Source organism: Pinus tabuliformis, chromosome 2_2 (assembly GCF_031772625.1).
Source record: "Pinus tabuliformis cultivar Carrire ecotype Pingquan chromosome 2_2, CPIR1, whole genome shotgun sequence".
In the NCBI taxonomy this organism is placed as follows: domain Eukaryota; kingdom Viridiplantae; phylum Streptophyta; class Pinopsida; order Pinales; family Pinaceae; genus Pinus; species Pinus tabuliformis.
Window position 1 is genome coordinate 1253993434 of NC_142300.1, and position 12581 is coordinate 1254006014.

Consider the following 12581-nt stretch of genomic DNA (forward strand, 5'->3'; position numbering starts at 1 on the left):
TTTAGGCCTGGTCGGTGCTGTGTGTGGATTTTCATTAGACGACACTCGTTTTCCCGCATTTGCCTTTAGCTCCTTCTTCTTTTTCTCTTTCTTCTTCTTTTCCTTCTCCTCCTTAGCAACTTGGCTTTTAGCTTTACCAGTCTCGTTAAGCGAAGAGGAAGGAGGAGAGGAAGAATTAGAGGAAGTAGAAGGCTGGTGGGTAACTCTGGACTCGTCTAATTGCTGATTCGATTGTTCAGGAATAGTGGTGTTCTGAACGAAATTGGTTGAGAAGAGCCATACTGGCAAGCCAATTGTCAGTCCTGGAAGCGACAATGTGGCCATATGGGGCGCACCAACATCTCCCCAAGAGGAGAAGGGACTAGGATTTCCACCAAGGGGAATTCCTTAGTTGGTAGGCTCCATTTTCTCAACCTAAAGATCAACGCAGGAAAAGGGTATGAATATTCCGTTTAAAATAAATTTTAACACGCTTTGACACAACTTGTTTTTTCAGTATTAAAGAGTCGAGAAAAAACAAAAGATGACTCTAGTCTCCTTCGATTTTTAATGAGCCTGAAGTGACAAGTGCTCAGATGGACCTTTTCCGTTAAGGAGTCTGAAAAGGAACGAAAGGGACTGTTCTGGAGGTCTAGGTAGAGGGAGTACCAAACCAATCGCAAAACTGCAGAATACTTTTTAGGGTACGACAGTCAATCTTCCCGAATGTTGTGTTCGGTGCATTGTGATCAGTAGGGCAGCCGACACGGCTTCCTATGGATAAAGGTTTTATGCCTATAGGGGTCTCCCAATATATACTCGACGGTACGTGGGAGCACAAGTCCGTACTGGCACTTATCGTCTCAAAGTGGAGGAATCACCCAAACATCAGTGAGGACAACAGTTACCAGGCTTTACGACGTCGGAATACGTCTCTAGCCTAGACCTCTAAATGTTGTGCGTTAAGTTACAAAGCGTTGTTAAGTTCATTGAATTTATTTTAGGTTGATCTTTCTTATGAAGTTTGCCTTTTGGGTTCACCACGAGATGTAGATGTAATTCCTAAAATGCAATCTAAAGATGATAAGCAAGCTTTTATCTCTTTTCAGCAATGAAAATCCTAGCTACAAGGGGAAAAGAAGACACAATATTTTCTCAAAGAGCAAAGAGCACACTGTAAATGCACTTTTTCCTAAATCAAGCCAAACAGTCTGTCAATATGCAAATGCACATGTGCATGTATTTGTTTTTCACTTTCTTAATATTGATGCCTAAAAAGAAAGTTTGTGTACAAATTTGAATTCGCTTTCAAGTGAAAAACACAAACAAGCTTCTTTTCGAAATCAAAAGGTAGAGACGATTACGACACTTTATGATTTTGAAGTAAACACTTGTTTCGACACTAGAAATTCACAAACTCAAGCCAAATGCAAAAGTAAAAGCATAATCAACTGTCAACAGCAAATAAACTTTCTCCTAAGATCAAAATCGACACTTACGACAGATCTAAATCCAAGGACGACAGTATGACTAGTTTACTTTTGCAATGGGAAACTGTAAATGACGTAACAAACACACAAAAACAAATACAGTTTCTTTTATACAATATAGGTGGAATTAAGGCAAAGAAAAGGGGGCTTTTAAACAGACACACACACTGATCACAGGCCGCAAAAATCAGAGGCAAAACTGGAAAAAATGAGCAAAGAACCTCAGTTGCACAGGGCTGAGCTGATCAACACACCTGCTACACAGAGAAACTGAATTGCAACGCAGGTAGCCCTCTCGGGAACTGCGTTGAAATTCAGAGTCTCTTCACAGAGCCTGCGCTGGAGCAGAAACGAGAATTCTCTCCGGGTTCTGGGTCACGGTTTGCAGTTTAATCTATGGTTTTTGGCCAGGTAAAAGGAATCAGTAATGTACAATCAAAGGGTTGATTTACAAGAGGTTTAAGAGCTATCACAAAGGGTAATCAGATCATTTGTGAATCAGCTGTTCAGATCATAAACAGATCCAGTGAATGGATCAAAGTAGCAGATGTCTACTTTGCAATTGTAAATGGAAAATGCAGTTTGATTCGCTACTTCTAAGTTTATGAGATTAACAGCAATAGAAACACAAACAAAACTAACTAGACACGATCCCCAGCGAAGTCGCCATTTTGTTATCGACTAAAGTGTCTATTCAGAACGACCCTATCCCACTGGGTTGTGACAGAGACCTTAGAAACAAACAAGGAAAAATACTCTTGTATTCTCCTTTATGAACTATAAACGAAGATGAATAGGATGAACCAACCTGTGTCTTGCGCTAGTCCTTTGATCCAATCTCTCTTCTCTTTGACAGCTTCCAGCTATCTGCTCCCTCACTTGCCCAACGTCACCAAGTTCCTGCAAGTTCACAGAAGAAAGAAACTACACAAAGACATGGATTTATGTTCATAAAAATCTTAGGATCAGATTTAAGCTAAACTTACAAATATAACACACATCAATGATATACAAGCATGTAGGAGAAACTCAAATAGTTTTAATTGATAAAACAAGAAGATCCAGGAGGAGTTACAACCGATGATTCCTGATCCAGCATCAACCTCCCAGCATAGAATCCCCTCTTCACCTCCAACAAAGCATAAATCACCCAATACTCTGATATCTATCCCAAAACCAACAGCAATTCTCTGCAATGTACAAAATTCCAGCCTTTGGATCTCTTGGTGAGGGATCCATATATAGATGTATGCAAAGAGGATGAGTCAGCTCATGAATTGATTAGTGGCTTCTCTCTGTCAGTTCTTGCTTCCACTTGGAGACTGAGAGCCTCTTACTCATCACTGGTCGAATTCAATGAGGAAAGTGTCATTGGAGAAGATTCTGGAAGCTTCCATTGTCTCTCCACCTCGTGGAATGACTCTGCCACTTGTCATTTCCCACTCAACGCACCCTGGTAGTGCATTCAAGTGCGTTGCAATGCACCTAAACAGTGTATTTGGGTGCTTTGCAATGTAGCTAGCTAGTGTAGCATCTGAAATGATCCTGATTTGACTAGTTCTGAGCAGTTTCTGGTGGAGAACTTCTGGGAGAAGCTGTAATTTGTTGACCTTGTTTCTTTAGGAGCTGGAACAACACTTTTAGGGACTTAGGATCCCTTGGTTTATGGAAATTTCATGCTTATAGTTGTAAGGCACAAAAATGTCTATAACATCCGGGGGGGCGGCAGCGCCCCCGAAGCTAAAAACAGCTGTAAAATTTCCTTGTAAAAGTATAGTAATTTCTAGTCAATCTGGGCCGTTCATTAGGAGGATGATCTGATGGTAGAAATTATGTTTAGTTTAGGGTTTTTTTCCCTAAAAGGCAACCGCTCTCTTTGTATGAGGGCATTGTATTTGAGGCTGTGTGATAGATGTGTATTCTGTGAGCGGGAAATAGAGAAGTGAGACTATGAGAGAAAATAGAGGATATTATAGCGAATCTGATGTAGGTTGTGTCTCTTCATTTTGCTGGTTAATAGAAAGGAAGGACTGGCTGTTCGGGGTGGACGTAGCCCAAACTGGGTGAATCACGTATATCTGTGTCTCTCTTGTTTTATGCGCTTTCTATATTTATATTTTTGCAATATTTATGTGTTCCTTTGCTCCATAATATATAATTTTCTAAGAACTGGTATCAGAGCCGAAGGTCTATTTGGCTGATAAACTCACAGGAAAGAAGGGTTCCTAGTTCGAGTGGGAGCAATGGCGGAAGATGGTAAGTTTAGGGTCGAGAAATTTAACGGCCAAAACTTCTCGCTGTGGAAGATGCAGATGGAAGATTATCTATATCAGAAATATCTGTACCTACTATTGGGCGGAAAATCAAAGATGCCGACGGGTATGACAGATCAAGAATGGAACCTTCTTGATAGAAAGGCACTCAGAACAATACAGTTGTGCCTTGCTGCGTCAGTCGCCTTCAACATTTCAAAGGAAACCACGACAGAGGGTTTGATTCAGGCGTTGTCGAAACTATATGAAAAACCCTCAGCCTCAAACAAGGTATTTCTTATGAAACGGTTATTTAATATGAAGATGTCAAAAGGTGGATCTATTGCAGACCATTTAAATGATTTTAATACAGTTACAAGTTAGTTAAGTTCTGTAGAGGTAAAATTTGATGATGAAGTTAGAGCTCTGTTATTCTTGTGCTCATTACCAGAAAGTTGGAATGGTTTGGTAATGGCCATTAGTAACTCTGTTTCTGGATCTAGTACTTTAAAGTTTGATGATGTTGTCGGTGCTATCCTTAGCAAGGAAATGCGACGGAAAAGCTCCGGTGAGACATTAGGAAATGCTTTGAGTGCAGAGTCTAGAGGAAGAAAAATGGAAAGAGGAAAGAGCTTAGGATATCGCAGTAAATCAAGGAAAGGCAGATCCAAGTCCAGATCGGGGATAGTGTGCTGGAAATGTGGAAAGAAAGGACACCTAAAGAAAGACTGTAGATCTCGGAAGGGAAAAGAAGTAGATGCACATCAAGAAAACAATCATGAAGCAAATGTGACAGGTGAGGTGTTACAAGATGCTTTGATTCTTTCTTTCGAAAATATTACTGATTCCTGGGTGGTAGATTCAGGGGCTTCATTCCATGCCACACCTGATAAGAAATACTTTCATGACTATGTTCAAGGAGATTTTGGACAAGTTCGTCTGGGTGACGATAAACCCTATAAAATCATTGGAATGGGTAAGGTTCTTGTAAAACAACACAATGGAAACCAATGGCTATTAAAGGAGGTAAGGCATGTTCCAGATCTAAAGAAAAATCTGATTTCAATAGGGCAGTTAGGCAGTGAAGGTTGTGTGACAACATTCACAGATAAAGCTTGGAAGGTCACCAAAGGAGCCCTGGTAATAGCAAAAGGCGAAAAGGTTGGTACATTGTATTTATGTAATGGTATTTATAACTCTGTTAATGCTTTAACTTCCAAAGGAGTAGATGCAGCATTATGGCATCATAGGTTCGGACACATGAGTGAAAACGGGATGAAGATTCTTCACTCAAGGAATTTGTTTCCGGGTTTGAAGAATGTTGATTTGGACTTCTGTGAGAATTGCATTTATGGAAAACAGAAGAGAGTCAGATTTCTCAGAGTTGGGAAAGAAAAGAAGAATGAAAAATTAGACCTTGTGCATACAGATGTATGGGGACCTGCTCAGGTATCATCTCTCGGTGGCTCTCGTTATTATGTTACTTTTATTGATGATGCAACTAGAAAAAACTTGGATTTATTGTATTAAGAATAAATCTGATGTATTTGATACTTTCAAGAAATGGAAAGCTTTGGTTGAGATTGAGATAGGAAAGAAATTGAAGTGTCTTGGATCAGACAATGGAGGTGAATATTGCAGCAAAGAGTTTGATAGGTACTGTTCAGAGCATGGAATTCATAGAGAGAAGACTGTTCCAAGAACACCACAAGAAAATGGTGTGTAAGAAAGGATGAACAGAACAATCATGGAGCGTGCAAGGTGCATGAGATTGCATGCAGGATTGCCTTTACAGTTTTGGGCAGATGTTGTAGATACTGTTGTTTATCTAATAAACAGAGGGCCTTCAAGTTCCTTGGATGGTGGTGTTCCAGAGGAAGCATGGATAGGTAAAAAGGTAAACTACTCTATTTTAAAGCCTTTTGGTTGTGAGGCCTTTTTCCATATTGATAAAGAAAATAGAACAAATCTTGAGGCAAAGTCAAAGAAATGTACCTTTATTGGAAATGGTGTTAATGATTTTGGTTATCGCTTATATGATTATGAAAATCACAAAATCATTAGGAGCAGAGATGTAATATTCAATGAAAAGGTCTTGTATAAGAATCAGTTGCAGGAAAAGAAACAGGAAAAGGAAAACAAGGAATATGCATTTCTTGATGAAATCACTGAAAAAGTAAAGGTGCCTGAAAATAATCATAATCAACAACCACAACAACAACAACCACCACAACAACAACAGGCACCCCAAACACCTGAAAGTGGTGTTAGAAGATCTACCAGGATAAGTAGACCCCCTGAATGATACTCTCCTTCATTATATTATTTATTGTTGACTGATTCCGGTGAACCCGAATGTTATGAAGAAACAATGCAGGTTGAAAGCAGGAAGAAGTGGGAGGTAGCCATGGAAGAAGAGATGGAATCCTTAATGCATAACCAGACTTGGGATTTAGTCAGGTTTCCTGTAGGAAAAACTACATTGAAGAATAAATAGGTTTACAGGCTGAAGGAAGAAGATGGAGGAAAACAGAGGTATAAAGCTAGACTTGTGGTGAAGGGGTTTGCACAGAAGAAAGGTATTGATTTTGATGAAATATTTTCTCCTGTTGTTAAAATGACTTCAATCAGAACTATTTTAAGTCTTGTAGCAGCTGAAGATTTGCATCTTGAGCAGTTAGATGTAAAGACAACCTTTCTCCATGGGGATTTGGAGGAAGAGATATATATGCAGCAACCACAAGCATATGAGGTGAAAGGGAAGGAGAAACTAGTATGCAGTTGAAGAAGAGCTTGTATGGCTTAAAACAGGCTCCAAGGCAGTGGTATCTAAAATTTGACAAGTTTATGTCTGAACAAGGTTATACTAGATGTCACTCTGATTATTGTGTTTATTTGAAAAAGCAAAATGATGGCAGCTATATTATATTGTTATTGTATGTATATGACATGCTTGTTGTAGGATCTAACATGCAGGAAATAACTGTGCTCAAAAGAAAATTGTCAAATTCATTTGCAATGAAGGATTTGGGAGCTGCAAAACAAATCCTTGGTACGAGAATAACTAGAGACAGGAAAAACCGTAAATTAACATTGTCTCAGAATGAGTACATACAAAAGGTGTTGAAAATATTTAACATGCACAATGCAAAACCAGTGAGTACACCTTTTGCTAGCCATTTCAAACTTAGCAAGGAAATGTGCCCAAAGACCCAAGAAGACATGGATTATATGTCTAAAGTTCCATATGCATCAACAGTTGGAAGCTTAATGTATGCAATGGTCTGCACAAGGCCTGATATTGCACATGCAGTGGGAGTTGTAAGTAGGTACATGAACAATCGAGGAAAGGAACATTGGGTGGCAGTGAAATGGATTCTTAGATATTTGAAAGGTACCACAAATCAAGCATTATGCTTTGGTGGTCGAAACATCTCCCTACAAGGATATGTTGATGCAGATATGGCAGGTGACAGAGATAACAGGAGGAGCACTACAGGATATGTATTTACTGTTGGAGGAACAACTGTCAGTTGGGTTTCAAAAATCCAAAGTGTTGTTGCACTTTCAACAATAGAAGCAGAGTATGTTGCTGCTACAGAGGCTAGTAAAGAAATGATTTGGTTACAAAGGTTTATGGGTGAATTAGGTAAGGAGTATGATATGGGAACATTATACAGTGATAGCCAAAGTGCTATTCATCTTGCAAAGAACTCAGCATTTCATTCCAGGACTAAACACATACAGCTCAAGTACCATTTCATACGATCAATGTCGGAAGATGGAGAGTTGAAGCTGGAAAAGATACACACTAGCCAGAATCCTGTAGATATGCTAACAAAAGTTGTAACTAGGGAGAAACTGAGAATATGCTCAGTTTCAATTGGTCTTCAAGGATGACGATGAAGATGAGAAACAGCCAGGTCCAAAGAGGAGTCATTGTCTAGCAAATGGAGCAGCGGTGGAGTTGCTACAATCAGTCTCCAAGTGGGAGATTTTTGGGTGTGGAGCCTGATTATCTTCTATATTCAAAGGTAGCGCCACATTGCACCCCAGTTCAAAATGGTGGCGGCAACGCCGCCCGTAAAATATTTGCTGCAGGGGGGGTCCATGGGGGGGCAGCAGCGCCCCCGAAGCTAAAAAACAGCTGTAAAATTGCCTTGTAAAAGTATAGTAATTTCTAGTCAATCTGGGTCGTTCATTAGGCGGATGATCTGATGGTAGAACTTATGTTTAGTTTAGGGTTTTTTGCCCTAGAAGGCAACCCCTCTCTTTGTATGAGGGCATTGTATTTGAGGCTGTGTGATAGATGTGTATTCTATGAGTGGGAAATAGAGAGGTGAAACTGTGAGAGAAAACAGAGGATATTACAGCGGATCTGTTGTATGTTGTGTCTCTTCATTTTGCTGGTTAATAGAAAGGAAGGACTGGTTGTTCGGGGTGGACGTAGCCCAAACTGGGTGAACCACGTATATCTGTGTCTCTCTTGTTTTATGCGCTTTCTGTGTTTATATTTCTACAATATTTATGTGTTCCATTGCTCCATAATATATAATTTTCTAACAGTAATGAAGCTGCTCCAATAATTACAGGTTGAACCAAATGACATCCAAAGAAGAATCAATCAAACAATTCACTTGCAGCAAACTAGGGAAGAAGTGTACATCAAATCTCAAGTTGTGCAGGAAAGGATCAAGAAGACTTTTGATAAAAGGACTAAAGCAGAAGATTTTTACCTAGGGGACAAAGTTCTAAAATGGGATTCAAGGAGAGAAGATAAAGGTAAACATGGGAAATTTGATTTCCTATGGAAAGGCCCATATATCATTTATGCTTTTAGAGGTAATAATGCTTTCTTCCTCAGAGAAATGGATGGCACAGAAGTAGAAGGACGACCAGTGAATGGTTGAATGCTCAAACACTATGTTGAGCCTAGTTAATTAATTCACTGATCATTTTTAAATACTTTACTTTCAAAAGTCTAGATTTGATTGGATGGTGATTTTTGAAGTTGAAGCCCAGAGAGAAGGCCCTAACCTTTAAAAAGTTTTATCGTCATAAATAGAAATAATGCAAAAGAATAAAAGAGAAAGTTTCAGGGTAATATCACAACAATTCAGAAGGCCATTGATCTACAAAGTTCTTGACATTTCACTAGGAAATGCCATCCCTAAGTGGAGCCATTGTTAGGTTCTTATACCAATTGTAGTCATAATTTTTGAATGATAGATATTAAAACTTGTAATATGTACATACCTTTGTTTTATGCAAATGCTTTCCATATTGATAAATTAAAAAATGTAAAGAGGGTATGTCTTAAAAAGAATAATCAAAGGACAAAAATAATAAAAAGGTAAAAAAGGATGAAAAATATGAACCCCAAGAAAAGGAAAAAGACCATGAAAGTGAGCAAGCCAAAATGCCACTACGATTTACTTTTTGTGTAGAATAAATGATTGTGTGCAACTTGTAATCCTTGCCACGATCCATGATGGTCAAAATGTTTAAATTTGACTATTTCATGTTTTTAATCTCTTGTCTATAGATAGAGAATAAAAATTTGGCCAAACAGTGTAACCTTGGCAGATAAGTAGATAGGTAGAGTAAATAAAAGGAGCTCAACTGTTTAATCTGAGCCCTTGGATGTAAGAAGGTTAGATTTAGTTAGTTTACTATTGTAAAGGGAAAAAAAATGTTTGATAAGGGTTTGCTAGCTCAAATGCACCCTAATAAAGAGAAGAAAAAAATGGTAGGATGAGTAGATGGGTAAGTAGAAGAAAGTTTGCAGAAGTATGATGATTGGTTAGAAAAAAGCATATATATCATTCTCATCATAAAAGTTCCAGATATGAATGAACAATCAACCATGAAAATGAGTTGCAAAGTCAATTAATTAGCTTCCCCCATTCATTTCACCCCTTTACTTTACTAATTTCACATAAATAAAGTTCAAAGTACTCAAAATCCCTTAAGTCAAAGAGGCTCAGAGCATTTCTCTGACTTTTGGAGGGACCAGACCCTCGGCTCAATGACTTATGTATGTTAAGTACTAAATTCCCCTCATAAAAGTTCATCACCCCTTCAATTCATTCATTTTCCTAAATAATGTTCCTTTCCCAAGGATAAAACACTTTTGCCTAGGAAAAACATTCCCCCCCCCCCCACATAAAGCATTTTCATATCAAAAACCCATGAACACACATTACCCTAAGTATTAATGTTAAATATGTGAAAACATTAAATTCATAAAAAGAGCATTTACTTATTGATTTTTCCCTTTCCGATCATCTTTCATATTAATTATTAATTTTATTATATTATTTCCCAATGAAAAACTCATTTCCCCGTATATATATAGCTCCTACATATTGATTAACCCTACCCCTTAGTTTAAATATAAAATATAACATATAGTCACCCTGACCAAAACCTCTAATTGATCGATCTACGATCAAAATAAATAAAGCGCCATTTTAAAATCCTTCATTAATCACCCCGACGACATAATCCCGCCTTAATTTGTCTTTAACCTGATACCGCTGCACTTAAGCACCCGCCAGGCCCCCCATTAGTCTTCGTGCAGTTTCCCTGCACGATCACTTCCCTCCACATCCGATGAACCTTATTCATATCGGGCCAACCTAGCCGCCGAATAATACCCATCTGATAAAGTGGTTTAGCCACTAGCCCTCGATGCTACGTGTCAGCCGATGAGTGGCATTGGTGGCCTCTCCCAAATACCACCAAGTGCTCAAAAGCGGTGCGATAGAAACTGTTTACTGTCTGCCCACTACACGAAAAATTGACCACTCTTCACCCCATACTCGTCAAAATTGACTTTTGCGCATAAAGCCAAAAAAATCTCCAAATCATTTGTTTTCATCAAAATTTCAACTGTAAACCTTCGAAATGCATGCACGCACCTGCGAATGTCGAATTTGTCAACCCACATCCAATTGAACTCAGAGGCACCACAGAGCACCCAGTTAGCTTTCCAGCCTACACAAAGTCCTTTCGACCATTTGCAGTTGCCAGCTGCCCTGTTCAGAGCCGGTTTACCTCAATTCCAGGTATTTAAGCCAAAATTCACTCAAAAACCCTATCCATTTCAAAAACAGTTACTGAGTATTCTTAGTTAAGATAAAAATTAATTGAAGAAACTCGAAGAACTCAAAACTACTCTGTGATAGACCACCATTGCCCTAAAAACACTACAAATTACCTCCTCCATTCCCAAATCTACAAGAACTGAGAATGGCTGCCCCAATTGCCACGGATGTAAGACCTATCACCACTCCCCATCTAGACCTGGACCACCTTCCCTTAGCTGATAAGGATTTCCAGATAAAGGACACTTTTGTCCTAGAATCCCTGCTCAAAGTACATTGTTGAAGCAAGGATAGATACTTGAACCATGCTGATGAAATTGGTCTTTGGAAGTCCAATTTGCCCAAGTACCAGTTCCCAGAAGTCCACATTTTCCCAGAAAGTTTCCACTACTATCATGCCAATTATATTCCTAGTCAAACAGCAGTCATGTCCCTAAGCCAAACCATATTGTTCACCATTATTGCTGAGTCTATAAATGAAATCAGCCTCCTGTTCACTTGATGGCCCCTCATCATGCATGGGCTTCTTGTCCTTGTCCTATACCTATGTTGTCAATGTAGGAAGCGAGGCCTCTTCCACCTAGGGTGGAGATAACACTTGCTTTTCTGCTGCAAATAAATGTCTACTGCCTCTCTGATATGTGATGAATATCGGCATAGTAGCGGTCTGACTGACGTTTGAAACATGCTACTATAAGAGGACAAGCCAATAGCTCTGTGAGTGTAGTTGGCTCCTCTCAGATGTGTTTTCCTCCCTTATTTGGTCTTCTCGGTGCATGAATTTCTTGGGAGGAATCACTCACTGTTTCCTCAACCCTTTCATAAGCTAAATTAGTTTCCATATTTGCCACTGTTTGATGTTCAATGATGAGTATGAATAGATTTTATATCAAGAATAGGTGTTTGCTATTTGATGAATTGAATTGATGAGTGGGACTGTGAATGAGGGAATTTGTGCTGACTATAGGGTTATAAGGGAGTGATATGGTTTGGGGAATGAGGATTAGGGTTTAGGGTAATAATGGGAATTTGTTGTTAGGGTTTAGGATTTTGGGGATAGGGGGGTAGGATGAATGTGAATGAGAGAGGGGTAAGGGATATGAAATGAGGGGAGTGTAGTGGAGGAATGTGAAAATGATTGCAGGGAGAAAATAGCAACAATGACAACTTTTGAAAACCCTAGATAGTTTTTTAGTACAATGTGCAGCAAACTAGGGTTTGTCTTTTCACCTATTTACACACCATCAAGGAGGATGAAAACTCTTGCAATGGCACTTAGGGATGATTTAATTACTTGGAAAAATGAAGTATTTTCAATTTGGAGGAATATTTTAATGAAATTCAAGTCTTTTAGCCATGTGCGTCGTGCCTCCCATGTGTGCCACGCCAGTGTAAATTTACACTGGAAAATTTCTCTTAGTGCGCCGCGCTCCCTCTATGTGTCGCGCCCTTTTGCAGGAGACTTTTGGAGGCCTTCCCGGTGTCAAAATTGGGTGCAAGATAGCTCATTGGAAATTTCTTTGAGTCTAATTTCCAACCCAGCCGGAATTTTTCAATTTGGAGTTCATTTTCCCTATCAAAATCAAATCTCCCAAGACTGGTAAAAATGTGCCAAATGAGGCTGCCTAAAGGTAGAGTGTTGTTACAGTCAAATTTTGAATGCCTTCCTCAACTCCAAATTGATCTCATGATAGCTAATTGAAAATATCTTTCTGTCTAGTAATCATTTGACTCATCAAGAAAGTCATTTG